The following is an 18,987-nucleotide window of genomic DNA, read 5'->3' as shown; positions in this document are numbered from 1 at the left end:
GGACTGAGGTTAGTATGTCTCTATCGAGTACATTAAACTTAATTACTTGTGTCTGCCAGCTAACTCAGAGGTCACTTGAAACTGCTCAAATAAACAAGAAGGGATTAGTTTCCGAAACACGAATATACATGCCAACTTTGATTCGCTTAGAATCGGAACAGTCTCAGAATTGTGGAAACAATAGATAACAGTTTCACTCAGTCAATCGTGCATGCTTCGTTTCTACAGAGTTTACACAGAAAAAGATAGACGTGCGTTTTAATGAATAGGCTTTATTGAACAGTCTTATTTCTCTTGCAAGAGATGTGAATTGCGACAATCGTAAGACAGAATGCGAAGTATAATACGTACAGCGTTAGCAGTAAGATAAAATAATACTTCAATAGTATTGTTTGTAGCTATGACATATATTCATAAAAATACATACATAAATAGCACAGGCTAATATGTGAATACTCATCCGATGCTTCTAGTTAGTACTACCCCAGTGTACCTAACCTAAGTGTAGTACGAGATAAGAAGTAGGTGCTGTTTTTAAAGTATAGCTAGCTACAGTTTAGTTTTGCCAGATTTGCCAAGAGTCCCCCTAGGTTCTAGTCTGCTCCATACCGTAGGATGAGAGGTTAGAATCTCTTTCCGGGTCTCAATCTCTAACACACCGCAAGGAGAGTCAGAAACACTTGAGCTGGATTCTCCGCAAGGAGGATGACAGCATCTGGTCAGTGCATCAGGTGGGGACTTGAGTTCCTTCCGAACTGGCCATGGCGAGACGCGTCGTGCAAGTAGGCAGCCAAAAGGTGGTTTGCCATGGCAAGAGAAGGTATATTTATGCCTCGAAGGTGTTTAGGAATGCCAGTATTGATGTAAAAGTCAAGCAGAAGAATGTCATGAATGAATTCCTAAGGAATAGACTTTCATGCATAAGAAATTAGTTCTTGGAGAAATCAATAATCCAAGCAAGGGGAAGTCCTACAGGCTTAAGAGTCTGGTTTTCCAAGAACTCGTTGTGAGGTTGATCGACGGATGTAGGTGGCCATGCCTGTAATTGGTTAGCATGGATAATGCCTAAATAAGGGTAGGATTGCTATGCCTAAATATGGGCAATGCGAATTGTGACCTTATTAGGGCATAAATCTAGAAACCTACATACGGTATCTAAATCGACACACAACACCCACTCCACTTTCATATGAACGACATTACTAAATTCTAAACATGCTAAACATATCTAAAATATAGCTAAACATGATTTGCTAAAAACATGTAATAAAATACATTGTAAAAAATGCATTAAAACTATTGATCTGCATGAAAATGCAATGGTGCTGTACATATTAAAGCAATGTTTCATTGTAAGCACAAGTTGGCATTGAATGCTAAGTGAATGAACATACATATTTACATTATGAAATGGCTCGTAAATACAGAAGAAAAAAGGCCGAAACCATTTCATGTCAAGTTACATAAAACAATTAATACAGACAAGGTGACATATTGTCTCTGAAAGTGTTTCAAATAATTCTGTTCTCTATGAATAGTTCTAATATAAGCAGATTACTTTGCCAAAAAAAGAAAAATACAAATTTGGAGAAAAAAAAATAATCATAGGAAAGTTTAGTCTTTTGGTTTGAAAAAATGAAGGCCAAATTCAGAGTCTCTCTGGAACACTGTGCCTGAATCAAAAGTCAGTGTATGGGGATGGAGAAAAAATGAAATCTTCTAATCCTGTAGACATAAAGTCGTCTACCATTGTAGGTGAAAGTTGGATTACCTTGTTTAGTAGACTAACCGCACATAGATGAGGCAGCATAGAACAGGAGAACAGGTAAGATGCAGTCTTGCCAGATTGGTATGAATGACAGAAACCATGTGGTATTTAATTCTCGTAGACGAGGTAAGCCGAAAATTTGGACGCTGCACTCACAACACTTCATATCCAATAGAGCTCTCTCTATGGTATTTGGAGTGAAGCTGGTGATTTGGGCTTGCAGCACTAGGAGCAAAAATAGGATCCCTGCAACAAGTGCTCAAAGTAGTGGCTGTCCGCCAAACACAGAGTGTATGAAGTTGGAAGGTATTCCGAGGACTGCTTGAAAAGGTGCTAACAGTTCTGAACATACGTTCCTAAATACATGCACAATACCACTCGTATCAGACATGTTTAAGATACGTTCCAACATTTCTGAGAAAAGTATAGGGCAGTTTTTATTCAACTGTGACTTGTAGATCATGGGTTACTTTGATCGAGGTCTGAGGCACTATTTGTTGTAAAAGAATGGCTTTTATTCTGCTTTGAGTATCAATTCATATAGGAGAGATGTTCAGTGAAGGCCATAAAGGTAACTCTCTGGCTATTTGGGGGAACAAAACTTGCATACGTCAAGTGACCCTGGATGTAACCGTTACTAGATATGAAATACCTGCAACATGCCACAACAGCTGTGATCATTCAACATGAGGTAACTTCCATTTGAGAGTTGTCCAGAAATTGGATTAATCACTGCAGCTGGGGTACCTTGCAGGTGGCAGGATAAGTTTGTAGTGGAACCATTGCAGGCCTGTGTAAATTAATACCCTTTCATAGGAGAGAACCACTTAGTGCGTTTTCACAGTTTGTACCGCTAAGAAACACTTCACGCCCCCACTCCAACATCTGTGTGTGTAAGGTAAATCCCAGGGTGTCTTGATGTATTCTTTACCCAACCTTTTTTATTTGCCTGCTGGTATATGTTTTAGGCAATGCTGAAAATGGAAATTTGTAACAAGCAGAGTAATGTTACCATGTATTATCCACTCAGTAGCTGGTTTTTCTGCCACTGTGAATGGTAATTTTTCCAGTTTTTCAATGCTCAGCACCGTATAGTCTGCTCCCCTTTGTGCCAGTTTGATCTGTTTATCAGTGAGATTGAATTCTGAAAACAGTGATGTCACATGGCCTGCACACAGGTTTTGTAGCGTCCAGCCTAATAGCATGATAGAACGTATTTGAGACTGACCATGTTGCAGCATGACGAAGTCTTGTTCCATAATGTCTATGGCAGAGGATACTATGCTGTCCAATGAATATAGAGATTTCTGTAAATTAATACAATCAATTTCTCATATTCTTTCTGCAGTTTCTGCTTTGGTAACCTTCAATATTTCGTTATAAGCAGCGTAGATACTGGCATACATGAAAAGTTTTTGACGCAGTTTTCCTAGTCCTAGCAAGAATTCCCTAAGGTCTGCGCCTTCTTTAAGTAAAGATAAATGTTGTTTCACATCCTCTAGTGTAGCTTTCTGTAGCCACTCAAGGCAAAGTTTCCCTACACTGTATGTTGTTACTACCCCTGGATGCTGTCTATGAACATAAAGTGGATGTGGCCTATTGATAGTGAAACCCTGTGTTTTGTTCAGGAATTGATTTGACAGCTGTTAGTGTCTGTGGTCCAGAGCAACCATCTGTTGTGATGCAAAATAATATGTACGTCGACCTGCCCCTGTGTAGTGCTATTACTTGCAGGTTCAGGTATTGACGGAGTGTTCATGCCTTTGATCTTGGCTAACCCAAGGCGAGACATTTGTTGGACAGTGTCATTCAAAAACATAATTTGCTCTGGGATAATACAGGCTCTAAACAAAGCTTTTACCCCCTGCACTTGCCAATCTTTTGTACCCCAGACAGACTTTGTCTCAATGTTGTCTTTCCAAAAGTCAAAACCCTGTCTAGACAGTTGGGCAATAAAGGCTGCAGAATGAATCTGTTTTGTATAGGTTAACACATTTTTCGTTCCTGTCTTGTTCACATTATTAAAGAAAAACATTTCTGGATTTGAAAAGTTAAACCCTGAAAACTATGAAAACATGTTTGCAAAAGTTTGTGAGCTACCCTTTGGAGGAGCAGGACAATGTTCCTATTGGTTATACATTAATGCATTTCTAGGTGATGCAGTTCTATGTAAGAAATGATGATCATAGTGGTTATAACAATACATCTGTTCATAGTCTGATGAACCCTCTAAAGATTCATGATTTATGAATACTGCAGACATTTCTGGATCAGACATCATGTTATTAACAGTCTCGAAGACCCAATCATCAGAAAATGTACTAGAGGTTATAAAGTCACTTAATGAAATTTTAAACAAGTGTAGAATCTTCAAGAGTTCCGACGGGCCAAAAATGTCATATTCGGTTTTGTCCCAAACTATACCATCAAGTATAGGAACAGCTGTGATGTTCACTGCTGACAAGTCTCTTGCTTCATGATGGGATGATCTGTGTGGCTGGAGAATTAAGATCACTCTTTTACTTGCTGTGTCCATTTGAATATATCTTCAATTTATCATAATATCCAGAGTTTTTTTTACCAGAGCTAACCAAAGTAGAAAGAAGAATATTCCCAAAACAATATATAGTTCAATCCATGGTGTAACATAATAAGTCTTTTTCAGATGATGAAAAAATTCAGTTCATTGTTCTTTGAAAGTACTTTGTGCTGGTGTCATTTCAAGTTCACTGGGATCCTCAGAAAACGTATCAAAGTTAATGAAATAGCCAGTGGCAGTTCTGTCAATGGTTGGATTTGCTACAGGATTAGTTGAAATCGCTGGAACCAGTTGATCACTTGATAGTTCATTGCAGACAGGTGTATCAGGACGAACTGTTGTTTGGCTTTCAAGAGGATTGAGTTCTATAGCTTTGTTGCTTAGTCTTTCATTTCTCACTGTAGAATCTTCAAAGGTGATGAGTCTCTTAGTTTGAACCTCTTGGATTGTAGCTAGAGATGTGCATCTGCTACGACAGAGTCCACCTGGGCTACTGTTCAGTATTGGCCACATAGTGTGGTTTTATCAGGTCAATGGACACAAATCTTTTCTCCTTTTTACCAGGAAGGGGCGGCAAAAGTACTGTTCTTGATCCGTGGATTGATTGGACAGGTACTGGTTGTCTGTAAGAAGGCCCAAATTCCTTCTTGTCAGCGATCTTTGAACCTGACTAGATCACCAAGCATTGGGATGCAGACAGGCCTTGCTGGGACAGTTGTTTTTTCCCTAGTGGTGGTTGGCTTCAGGAACACGTTGCTTTGTTTTGATCTTAGTTCATTTAAGTCCTATAAAACAGCCAAACAATCTTTGATATTAAACTTTTTCTTTTCCACCACTGTGCCTTTCATGTAAAGGTCCGGTAACAACATTCTGGTCCCAAATAGGACCTCATATGGAGTGACACCCCCTAGAGAACTTCTTGGCAAATTGATTAATGAGCTTTGAACCCCATAAAGATGTTTGACCCACCCATCACCCTAAACTAATACCCTAACTGTTATAGACCGCTTTATGTCCCGTTTTTTTCTGTCCACAACAGAATTTCCCTCAGGACTGAATGGAGAAGAATACCGCAATGCTATGCCCAAACTGCCCATGGCTTCTTTGTAACCTCGAGAGCTAAATGCAGAGCCCTGGTCAGAGTGTAGTATGCCAATTGCGTATGTGCCGATAAAGACTTGAAAATCTTTTAGAACATCCAAAGGAACCTCGTGCACGAATCCACTGCGACCATGATATATTTATAGCTACCATCCCTTTCTAAGGGACCAAAGTGGTCCATGTAAGCACACGCTCATGGTTTATCTGAGATTAACAAGGGTGTCTGCTCAGGACGTTTCACAGTAGAGACTTTCATCTTTTGGTATATTTCACAGTCCAAAACATAGTTTCTGGTCCGTTTCCGAATACCTGGCTACCAGTATCTCAGATTTAATAACGATACTGCTGTGGTAACACCTGCATGAGGAGGGGCAATCCCTTCATGTGCTGCTAGGATTAGTCCTAATCTATGTTCTATGTTTGGGATTACTCTATTCCCCACTACAGGGATTCGAGCAAACGGAACATTGTTCGCATCAATTGTGTATGAGAATTTGAGTGCAAACCTTTTAGGTAACGCTGACCGCTGACCGCTGCCTTTGCTTGAAGCATTGACAGCCAGTATTATTTCACTGTCTATTTTTGTTTTTGAACGAATAATTGCAGCTATGGAAGCCATTTGCACAGGCCACTTCACAGCTTCATCAGCCAATGACTTTCCCTCAACGTGAACGCCATCACAGTGATGACTCAGCTTGTGTATCACGTGAGTGTTTTGTAGTCCGTTTCCCAACTGAACTACTTGTTCCCAAAGTATTTTATACTTGATTGTGCCACCTTTTGCATCTTTGAAACCCTTTTGAAGCCAATTCTGTAAATATTCATTGTAAGATTGAACACAGTAAAAAGAATCGCACACTATGAGTGTGGGAAATTTGCGATCCGTACTTTCAAGTACCATTTTGAATGCTTGTAGTTCATATTGCTGAGCTGTACAATCTCCTAGAGATTGTATTTTTGTGACCATTGGTTTGAATTTTCCAACGCGCATGCGACCATTAACGATCGTGCACACTGCTTACCCTCTGTAGCGGGCTGTGCAGATCCGTCAGTATAAATTATAAATTCTTACTGGTCAAGAGGTAGAATTTCAGTAGGCAGAGGACATTCGTGTTTGTATTGTAGAAATGCTTGTGTTTTCAAAAATGTACCAAAAACATATTCAACATCAGTTGCAGCAAGTGAATTAACCCATTGTACCAATCTTGGATATAAAGCTTTTGCATTTAGAATGCTAGCTTTTGCAACTGCCTCTAAGGCTGGTACAGGGTTACGACCATAATGTGTTTTCCCTGCGCTAGGGCTCTTTCTTTTGCTACAGAGTTTTGAACTGCTGTCAGAATTTTTTCTGTCGATGCAAATTTCATTTCTGCTTGTGTATAGAAATGTGATTTGTATGCAATTGGTACTTTTTCACCTTTGTTAAAAGTTAAGTAGGTGAATACGCATTGATCCGGAATGATACGAAGTGTTTTGTTGCTAACATGTCAGCTAGAAATGAACGCAGGATATCTGTATGTTCCTCTTCTTTCAAAATTCTGGAAACCTAAAATCGACTGTAAGTTTTTGTTCATTTTTGGAGGTTGGAGCAGCGCATACTTTTCTAAAAAGTTGGCAGCCAGGCTTTTGCCTTCACTTGATATTTCATATCCTAGGAAAAGGAGTTTGAGATGGGCAAATCTTGACTTTTTTAAATTGAATTTATAACCCTCACAGGCAAAGCCTAGTATAATGGTGTTCACCCTGTTCAAGTGCTTGTTCAGGTCATCATCTGTCGGATAGATATCATCGACATATGACAATGCCTCGTCCTTATAAATTTGTAGTAACTCTGTTACCCTTGCTGAGAATAACCCCAGACTAATATTGAATGCCTGTGGAAGATGACAGAATTGACGCTGGGTCCCCATTATTGAGAACGCTGTCAAATACCTGCTTTCAGGTGCTATGTTTTGGCAAAAGAAACCATTTGAAATATCTAATGTGGTTTTATATTTTTTACGCACAATGTTATTCATTAATGCTGTACTGTGTGCATTTTGCACTGCAAATGTTTTACAGCAAGAGTTTCAGTGTCTGTAATCCAAAACTAGACAAAATATATTGTCTGTTTTGGAAACAGGAAACAAAGGATTGTTCATTAATGAGGTGCATGTTTCAATCACCCCTTGGTATTCAAGTTGATCTAAGATCTCCCTGACCTGTTTGTTAGCTTCTTGCTTATTTGGATACTGTCTTTGTGCAGTTGGTTGAGTTCTCATCCCATCCTACATGATTTTTGTATAATGCTGGGGCTTGGGCAACTGCCCATTTCCGGTCATTAGTATATTTCAAATATACTGGAATATTGTTGAAGAAGGCTGGTATGATGATGAATGATGTATTCGCCATGTGGGCACTCCCTGACAAATTCTGGTGGCCAGTTCTGTTCTGCTAGAAGTAAATCATAACCCTTTGAAAGATGCTCCTAAAAGAGTGCTTTCACTTTTTTTTGTACGTCTCCCTCCATCTGGAGTGGTATTTCATGTAACCTATGTGGAGAACTAACCCTGGTGTCTACAGTCTCACCTTGAATGTACTCATCCAAGTCCACTGTCATCAGAAGTTTCCTCAGGTTCTGGCAAGCTATTGTTACTTCTGCTGCACTATCCAGCATTGTCTAAGCCCAGTCTCTGTTCTTGAATTGTGTTCTCAGAAACCTCGGAATGTCTGATCTTCAGACCTGCTACCTTCTTTTTGATCTGACCGTCCTCTTCTTTAGGATGTCTGTGGCGATATCTGAAAGGTACAAGAGGAACGTGTATCAGTATCTTGATACCTGTCAGTTTTTTCCAATTATCCCTATTCCTGAGGTTATACCTCATTTCAGAGGGCTCCTTTTGAGGAGACCTACCTCGGGATTGAGAACGTTTCTCTTTTGAATGCTGTTTGTTATTTTCCCACTTCTTTTTAGAATAGGTAGGAATGTGTTTAACCACATCCATGCTAGAGAGTTTCCCCTCCTGTGCTGCAGATCCATTAATCCCATTGTTCATGACGAGCTGAGCTCGTCATGAGCACATGAGCACTGTGCTGCATGACGAGCTGAGCTCGTCATGAGCATGGAAGGGGTTAATAGAGTCCTTCTCAGGACCTCCAGACAGTTGTGGTATAACTGGTTTCCCACCCAAACTGTCACTGCCAAATTCTTCATAGGATTTTTCAATTATTCTGGCTAATCCTTGTGGTTGTTCTGTTACATCAAATTCCCTTAATTTCTGGGTGATCGCCACTAATGCTGCTTCTCCTTTAATATTAAGTTTGCAAAAACAACAGGTGATGGACCGAATGAGGATCAATGTCACACATTCAACCCAGTCAAAAGATCTGGGTCCTAATCCATCGTTTTTTTGCACTCCACACCACCCTGGGTTAGACAATGGCGATATGCAAATCAGCTCTGACCCTGTGCCCCATGGGAACAGTCCAGTCCGAACTACAAAAGCCATGTCCTTCCCAGAACGGAATCAAGCATCCGAGGACCGGACCGGTTTCGAGGTAACACCTCTCATCAGCCCGGCTAGCTTGACTCCAGTGGTGTGGAGTGCCTGGGACCCACGTCTGGGCATCCCCAGTACACTTATAGCGAGTTTGCAAAAACAACAGGTGATGGACCGAATGAGGATCAATGTCACACATTCAACCCAGTCAAAAGATCTGGGTCCTAATCCATCGTTTTTTTGCACTCCACACCACCCTGGGTTAGACAATGGCGATATGCAAATCAGCTCTGACCCTGTGCCCCATGGGAACAGTCCAGTCCGAACTACAAAAGCCATGTCCTTCCCAGAACGGAATCAAGCATCCGAGGACCGGACCGGTGTTACCTCGAAACCGGTCCGGTCCTCGGATGCTTGATTCCGGTCTGGGAAAGATATGGCTGTTGTAGTTCGGACTGGACTGTTCCCATGGGGCACAGGGTCAGAGCTGATTTGCATAAAGCCATTATCTGACCCAGGGTGGTGTGGAGTGCAAAAAACGATGGATTGAGGCCCAGATCCTTGTACTGGGGTGAATGTAAGACATTGATCTACATTCTGTCCATCAAATTGTTTTTTGTAATTTTCTCCCTGAGTGTACTGGGGTAGCTCAGACGTGGGTCCCAGAGCCTCCACACCACTGGAGTCAAGCTAGCCGGGCTGATGAGAGGTGTTACCTCGAAACCGGTCCGGTCCTCGGATGCTTGATTCCAGTCTGGGAAAGATATGGCTGTTGTAGTTCGGACTGGACTGTTCCCATGGGGCACAGGGTCAGAGCTGATTTGCATAAAGCCATTATCTGACCCAGGGTGGTGTGGAGTGCAAAAAACGATGGATTGAGGCCCAGATCCTTGTACTGGGGTGAATGTAAGACATTGATCTACATTCTGTCCATCAAATTGTTTTTTGTAATTTTCTCCCTGAGTGTACTGGGGTAGCTAAAGACGTGGGTCCCAGAGCCTCCACACCACTGGAGTCAAGCTAGCCGGGCTGATGAGAGGTGTTACCTCGAAACCGGTCCGGTCCTCGGATGCTTGATTCCGGTCTGGGAAAGATATGGCTGTTGTAGTTCGGACTGGACTGTTCCCATGGGGCACAGGGTCAGAGCTGATTTGCATAAAGCCATTATCTGACCCAGGGTGGTGTGGAGTGCAAAAAACGATGGATTGAGGCCCAGATCCTTGTACTGGGGTGAATGTAAGACATTGATCTACATTCTGTCCATCAAATTGTTTTTTGTAATTTTCTCCTTTAATATTAGATAATATTATTGTTGAGACCTGGTAGAAATTTTTCAGTAACTTCATACCGAAATTCAGAGCAGGCTCTGCCCCGTATTTGTTTTGAATTTGTTTCAGGACATCAGGTATTACTGCCATAGATGGACCACCATGTGTTTTAGCGTAGATAGCAGCAAAGACTGTGCCCCAAGTGATGCAGTCTTCCAGATGTGGTGTTATCCCCATTGGTAAAGAAATTGTTAGAATTCTGCGTTTCTGATGAGGGCTGATATTAGAAAATACCGCTTAGATTTGAGTAATTTTTTGAGCTATCCAGGATTGAATTTGTTCAGGTTTTATGGGCATTTTTACTCATTACTGCGTGTAACGTCTGTGGAGTGATTTTTAGCGTATTTCCCTGGTGAGAGGTTTGTCTTTGAATGGCTATTGTTTGTTGGACTGTGAAAGTCAGCATGACATATTTAAGCAATTGTCTATATATTTTGATTAACTCTTTGAGTTGGGCAAGTAATTCTTCATTTGACATTTCTTCGATGTGAGGATGAGGTGTGTAGCCGGCTAAAATCGGCCATGTTGCTCCTGATTTACCTAGAGGTGGGAGCCTGGTAATGTGATTTGAATGTTTTAGGGCACCTTTAAACCAGAGATCATGCTCTTGGTATGTGAGTGGAATTTCAATATACACTTGAAAGGAATATATTCCTCAGAAGTTCATCTTCTTTGCAGATGTTAAACATTTTGGTTATAGGATTTGATTCTGAGAATACCATCGATGAGTAGAATAAGTCTGTCTGGTGAGATTCATGTGCCTCTATCACAAAAATTGCCCTACCACCTCTTGGTGTTAGGCCATGTTTTATATGTTTTTCGAGTGATGGCTCTCCTTAAATTTGGAGCGATGATCTTGCATTTAATTGGTTTCATTAAAACCAGTATAATCAAAAGCAACTGCAACATTGTCGGGTCCAGCCTCATTGTTAATGCCGTCTTCGGTAATTTTTTTTAATGAAAGTTGCAGAGCAAGTTTCAAGGGAACAAAGATAAGGTGCACAATATTTTGGAACACTGTATTCTTCAACGTTGAACAAACCAAACAGCTAATACATAGGGTTTTCGTCCTACTCAGCTATGGCGGATATTATCCCTACCCACTCCAGACGTCTTATGGAGTTTTATGAGTAAGGGTTTCTGAGAAAAGCAAAACTGAGTTACTTCAGTGTCTAGCATTAAATGAGTACCTTACCAAACTGTTGGGCGCCATGTAGTGTAGTTCCTATAACCCTGATAGGCTCTGCGCATTGGAATAATATACACTATAGATTTGACATAGGACTGAGGTCAGTATGTCTCTATCGAGTACATTAAATTAATTACTTGTGTGTGCCAGCTAACTCAGAGGTCACTAGAAACTTCTCGAATAAACAAGAAGGGATTAGTTTCTGACAACCGCATAAACATGACAACTTTGTTTCATTAGAATCGGAACTGTCCCAGAATTGTGGAAACAATAGATAAGTTTCACTCAGTCAATCGTGCATGCTTCGTTTCTACAGAGTTTAAACAGAAATAGATAGACGGGCATTTCAATAAGAAGGGTTTATTGAACAGTCTTATTTCTCGTGCAAGAGATATGAACTGCTACAATCGTAAGACAGAATGCGAAGTATAATATGTACAGCGTTAGCAGTAAGATAAAATACACTGCTATAGCATGGTTTGTAGCTATGACATATATTAATAAAAATATATACATAAATTACTCAGGCTAAAATGTGAATACTCATCTGATGCTTCTATTTAGTTTTACCCCAGTGTACCTAACCTAAGTGTAGTGCGAGGGAAGAAGTAGGTGCTGTTTCTAAAGTATAGCTAGCTATAGTCTTGTTTTGTCAGAGTTGCCAAGAGTCCCCCTAGGTTCTAGTCTGCTCTATACCTTAGAATGAGAGAGGTTGGAATCAAGTTGCTGTAACACGTGTTGCCGTAAGTGGGATAGGTATGCCCAGACATGGGTCCCTTGCTCATTGTGCCACTTGATTCAAGCGAGCCTGGCTGTAGAAGGGTGACATACCCTGAAACCGATCACAGGATGCTTGTTTCTGGTCCAGGTAGGACCTTGTCTGGCAGTTCGGTCTGGACTGTTCCCATGAGGCACAGGGTCAAGACTGATTTGCATATGGCTGAGTGCAGAGTGGGCAAAAGAACAATGGATTTAACCTAGATCTTTTGATTGAGATAGAATGTTTGCATTGTCAGCATTCCGTCCATCATTTGTTTGCTGTAACACTTTTCGCCCTAAGTGGAATGTGTATGCCCTGATGTGGGTCCCTTGCTCACTCTGCCACTATATTAAAGCTAGCCTGTCTGAAGAAGGGTGACATACCCTGAAACCGGTCCCAGGATGCTTGTTTCAAGTCCAGGGAGGACCTGGCCTGGCAGTTCGGTCTGGACTTTTCTCATGAGGCACAGGGTCAAGACTGATTTGCATATGGCTGGGTGCAAACTGGGGTGGCGTAGTGGGCAAAAGAACAATGGATTTAACCCAGATATTTTGACTGGGGGATAATGTTTGCATTGTCATCATTCTGTCCATCATTTGTTTTCTGTAACACATATTGTAACTTTGGCGCATCCATGGTGGTGCAAGGATTTCTCAGGATGGCGCAGTGAAAGTGACACATCTTTACAGATGAGTCATTTTCTTGTAAATCTGCCCCTATATTTTGTTCCTTTGTCGGAAATACATAAGTGTCTTTGATACCTATTTTACACTATTTATATTTTCCCAAATGTATTGCTATATACCCAGATAACAATGAAAAAACACTGCAAGATGCTGCTCAGTTATTGGCTCTAGGTTCCTCAGGTTCTTGTTAAACCTACAAGTCCTATATATCCCCACAACCAGTAGGTTCCGACAGATGTAAAGGTATATTGCTTTCAAACATCTGTCATACTTATGAGAAGTTACAGGTGAAAACGTAGACACAAATGGCTGTTTTTTCAACTCATTATGAATTGTTTCTTATTTCAACTGCTAATTTCTATAAAAAAGCATTGAAGGATCTACACAAATTACCCCGTGCTGAATTCAAAATTTGCAATGTATAGCTTTCTGGGATCCATTATTGCTTTCACACTCATTTCTACCACTAACTGGAAGGAGATTAAAAGCACAAAAAGTGAAAAAAATAGGTTATATTCCAGTAAAATGCCATAACTATGTAAAATATTTTGATTTTCTGACAAAGGCCTGTTTGTCCCTGAAAGGTGAGATTTCAGCACCTCAAACCCTTTGTTGGTACCATTTGCAGGGGAAAAAACAGACACTTTCAACTGCAGCACTTTTTCCACATTCTCCCCAAACAATTAGCTGTATTTTGGCCATGGGATTCCACAAGCCCAGGGTACCTTTCAAATCCCCATGATGTTTGAAGAAAAGGGCGCAAATTTGGCAGGGATACCTTATGTGGACAAAAAGTTACAGGAGCCTAAGCGCAAACTACCCCAAAAAACAAAAAAAAGGCTTAGCACAAGGGGGAAAAGGCCTAGCAGCGAAATAAGTAAGTGTATCACCATCACTCAAAATGATAGCTACTTTGTTTACATGCAGAAAATGCCAATGGTGTTCATTTTTTGTAAAGTGTCATGTAGTTCATCAATGTGTGCAAATGCAGTATTTGCACAGTGTTGTTTATAACACCATTGACAGAATTCTCAATGACGGAAATTAAAAAAAATACAAATGTGTAAATAAAAAAAAATAACCCATGTAAAGAAATATTTTTTTAAATAAAATGATACCAAACATATTAATGTTATGTATAAATATGTTAAAAATGTATTGTTATTGAAAACTAGATAACATTTGTGTTTTAGTATGTTAATATGTTAAAAAAGCATTTACAACATTTTTAATATTTAAATGCAGACATATGAACCCAGGGATACAGAGGGGATGACAAATTCAAGTTTTCAGATCACTTCCAGACCTTGCAACCTTTGAAGAACAGGATATTATCCAAAAATTCAGATTGAATAGACAAACAATTCTGGATTTATTTCATCAGCTGGAGTCAGATCTTCTGCCTCACAATAGGAATACCACAGCAATTACACCAATAGTCAACATTGTGGCCACAGGATCATTCCAATACACTGTTTCAATATCTGGTGGAATGTCATAACCATCTTTCAGTGGTGTCCTTCAGGAAGTTCCTTCTTCAATGAAGAGACACATCAACAGCATCATTCAGTTTCCATAAATCAGGATTTTGCCAATGTGAAGGGAATTTTTTACGCTTTGGGTCGCCCACCACATGGGGTTGGAGCACTTTATAGCAGACCTATTACCTTAGTGCCACCACATACCAGAGAACAAGTCTACCAAAATTGAATTAACTTCCATTAAATCAATGTGAAAGGTATCTGCTTACCAGATTTGTACATCACAATTGTGTGTGAGCACTTTCCAGGATGAACCCATGAATCATTTGTACTATGGAACAGCTGCATACCCAGGGAAATGTCACAGCTTGGACCTGAGAGGGCCTGACTTGTTGGTAAGTACAATTTGTCAATATATTGCATGATTAATTTCAAGTTTATTGATTTAATTATTGTGACTTTTTTGGCTAAAAGATGCATTTATTTTTCTTAAAGGAGACTCAGCTTAACCTAACCGAACATGGTTGTTGGCACCGCTGAGCAATCCGACAACACCAGGAAAAGGCCTCTTCAATGAGGCCCATGGAAAAACATAGAGACTGTTGGAGTGCCCTTCTGTGCTCCTAAAAGGCGAGATTTCAAAGTATGGATAAGACTGATAGAGGCCTTCTCTAATCACTCAATAAGGTGTGCTACATCACCATGGCCTGTTGCATGTTACATTACATAGCCCGGCGACGGAACATCCAATACATTGCAGAGCAGATGATGTAAAGCATGAAGAGCCAACGGGTGAGATTGTTGAAATACCAAAAGAAGATGATAATGGTGAAGAGGAAGAAACTGACTTATGTCAAGATGTTATCGACAGCTTCTTCACATGAGTTTGAGTATATATTTACAGTTTTATAGATTACATATTAAACACATTTTAATCTTATGAGTCTGACAGTCTGTGCAGAAAATTATTTAGAAAGGGCAAGTTGAGAAAAATACAGTTTAAAGATTTTGTTGACCAAAAGTTTGACACATTGAGTACTACGATAATTTACATTGTTTATCTGTGATTTTTCTTAGAAAATGTGTCCTCATGTTTTTCATTTGTTATGTGAAAATTTTATAATGTAATCAACTAATTGCTTTTCTTTTTTGATCTGTTTTAGGTTCCTTCACCATGCCATTTTCATTTGGACATTTTCAAAGTTGTGACATTTGCCGTTATATCCTGCTATTGCAAAGTATAAAGGGAACATGGGTTGATCCTGTAAAAGACAGACACAGACTTGGGTGTACATAATACAACGTGCACAGTGATTAAATTGATGTTTTCAAGATTTGTCTTGTTTGTTGTGGAATGTTGGCACCAAGTATGTTATGTTATAAAGCACTTATAACGTGCATAGATACTCAATGGTGTCCCGGCGCGAAAGCCAACTGCAAAAAGCACAGAGCACAGAGCTTGGGGGAGGCCCAAGTTAGTTAAAAAGCAAGGTCTTTAGCTGCTTTTTAAACAACCTGAGATCCTGAGAGTTTTGCAATTCATAGGGAAGGGTGTTACATGCTTTAGCTGCCCTAAAAGACAGAGAACTGACCCCCTTAAGTGTAAGACGAAATCGGGGAATGACTGCAAGACGTGATGCAGCTGATCGCAGTTGTCTTCGGGGAACATAGAACTCGAACCGTCTCCTGAGATAAAGGGGCCCGAATTCATATAGAGCACCGTGGGCAAGAGTGAGGGCCTTCAACTGGACACGTTGCTCCACGGAAAGCCAATGCAGATCCCGAAGATGCTGCTTTGTGCTTGATCTGCCAGGGATACCCAGCAACACTCTTGCTGCTGCGTTTTCAATGGTTTGCAGCTTTTTTAGCTGGTATCCCGGCCGGCCAATATATAATGCATTAGCGTGATCAATACAAGACAAAATGAGGGCACAAGTCACCGTTTCCCTGGCCGGTCTTGGCAATATTTGCAGAAACTTCCTGAGCGCATACAGTGTGCCAAAGCACACTCCGGCCAATCTTTTTATCTGCATAGATAACCGGAGGTCCTCACTAAACTAGACCCCCAGATTCTTAACCAGACTATGAACTGAGGTAGGCCTGGGAAAATCTGCAGGCCAAAGATCTTCCCTGAATTGAGGGGGAAAAGAGCCATACAGAAGAACCTCAGACTTGTCCTAATTGCATTTGAGCTGAGCCCTTGCAAGCCAGTTAAAAATGGCTGAAAGACATTACTGCCTAAATCAGGTGACAAATCTTTCTCCTTCCTCGTAAAGATGAACTGGGTGTCTTTGGCGTAAGCTATGATCTTGGCTCCCAGCTCCTCTGCTCCTCTGTCAGATAGATTAAAGGTGTAACATAAACATTATAAAGGAGGGGGCTCAGCGTGGATCCATGCGGAACTCCTGTGGTCACCTTTCTAAGAGCCGAGGAAAACGGGGGCAGCCATACCTGCTGTGTTCTGGCCTCTATTTAGGCGAATCCCACGCTAAACCTGAAATTCCATTGTTTGAGAGACGGGCCAAGAGTTGGCAATGAGGCACAGTATCAAAGGCGGCGGAGAGATCCAGTAAAATCAAGGCTGCTCTGCCGCCTGCATCCAAACGTTCTTTTATAGCCTGCAACATCTCAACAAGGGCAGTCTTTGTGCTATATGTGGCCCTAAATTCCGAATGGGCTAGGTGGAGGGCACCAGATGATTAAACAAAGTTGGAAAGATGTTTGAAAAATGCCTTCTCACACACTTTCGCCACAGCCGCGAGGAGTGAGATAGGCCGGTAGCTAGCTAGCGTAGCAGGATCTAAGGAAGGCTTTTTAACAGCGAAAGCAATTTAGCCTGTTTACACTTGAGTGGAACTGTGGTTGTCTGAAGCGACAGATTAATTATGGTGTTGACCTCAGAATTAACCACCATAGCCACTGCTGCCAATTGCCTAGCTAGTTAGGGGTCGACTGGCGAACCCGATTTCAGGGATTTGAAAATGGCCAGTGAATCAGGCAGGGGAGTGGGAGAAAAACCTGTCAAGGAAATGAGGACTGAGTAAGAGACTAGGGCATTCTGAATGGGGAGCCCCGCCTGCCCAAGAGTACTAGTCCCAAAACTATCCTGGATCTTTTGGATCTTATCTATAAAGAAGCAGTACAGCTTCTCACATCAGGTATTGCAAGCAGGGAAGGCAATATGCTCCGCACAAGGGTTCAGAAAACTCTGGACAATAGAAAAGCTTTCTTTTCAAATTATTTTTGGACAGAACAATGCACTTCGTGTACAAGTTGCTTTTAGACTTCCTAATGACAACATAGTACTCTCTCTGAGCTTTCCTTAGCACTATTTTAGCCAACGGGTAATATGCCATTCTCCAACTGCGATCTAGTTTTTTAAAGGACTGCTTTAACTTCTTGAGCTCGCTAGAGTACCAAGGTTTGGAAGGGGCGTTTCTCACTTGCTTATTAACGAGAGGTGGGGAAAGATGTTCCACAGCTTGTGAGATCCAGTTGTTAAAAATCCCTAAAGCGCCAACCAAATCCTTGGACGCTGAAGGGTGAGTATCAGACAGGACTTTGCGTAACGCAGAAGTCTCTATTCTTTGAGATGGTCTATCTTGGAGGGAACTCGTGGCAGAGTAAGATGCCTAAATAGTCCATGAAAAGTGGATTAAGTAATGATCCAACCAAGAAACTGGGAGAGGTTCCTGAACACAAAGAGGGAAATTAGAGCAGACTAGTTCTAAGGTGTGCCCCCGCTATGAGACGGGGAACTGATCCATTGAGACAGTTAAGCCAGATTCAACAAATCACTAAAATCCCTTGTGTCACTAGCCTTTACACAGTCCAAATGAATGTTAAAATGCCCAAGCAGTAAGAAATTCGAGAAATGCAGAGCCCTTGGCACAATAGCTTCATCTAAAGTCTTAAAAAAGGCACCAGAGGGGCCATGGGGCTGGTATACCAGAGTGCCCCCCAGCGTGAAGTGAGGGGATATGATGAAGGAGACGTCAAGTGCCTCCCCCTGGCCAATGCCCTGGGTCTCTCCATGCGTGAAAACTCATGTATCCCTGAACACTACTGCTACACCTCCTCCTCTACCAATTCTGCGATCAGCCCCTGCTATTTTATATCCCGGAGGGATGGCCAATTCCATAACTGGGGCAGAGAACTCATTGAACCATCTCTTGGTTATACATAATACATCCAGCTGATCAGCAGAAAGAAGCTAAAAAATATCTGGGGCATTTTTTACGAGTTTTTGCGTGGTGAGTGGGGGAATGAGAGCATTCACTTTAACAATTTTTAAAAACTGAATAGCAGCAGAATTAAATAACATTTTTAAAAAGAGAGTAGCAACTGCTCAAATTGCTCTGACCACATGTGGTAGTCGACATAGAGCCTACTAATCTCCTTTCACATTTGCAAAAACCTAATGTTGTGTTAAGTGTCGGAGGCTGTTGATGTGTGTTATCATTGTAGACAGAACTTCTTGTAGCACAGCACTTCAAGTTGTTTGTGACATTGCCCCAGATACTGCAAAGCTGTGGCCGCTAAATGAAGTACTGCCATGATTTAGACTACTAGTGTTATTGATGTGTGATTCCTATTGTGGGCCAGGAGATCTGGCTTCAGCCGATGTCATAAATGATTAATAGCAAGCCTATTTAA

The sequence above is a fragment of the Lissotriton vulgaris genome, chromosome 6 (assembly GCF_964263255.1).
Source record: "Lissotriton vulgaris chromosome 6, aLisVul1.2, whole genome shotgun sequence".
NCBI classification, from domain to species: Eukaryota; Metazoa; Chordata; class Amphibia; order Caudata; family Salamandridae; genus Lissotriton; species Lissotriton vulgaris.
This window is presented reverse-complemented; position numbering follows the sequence as displayed.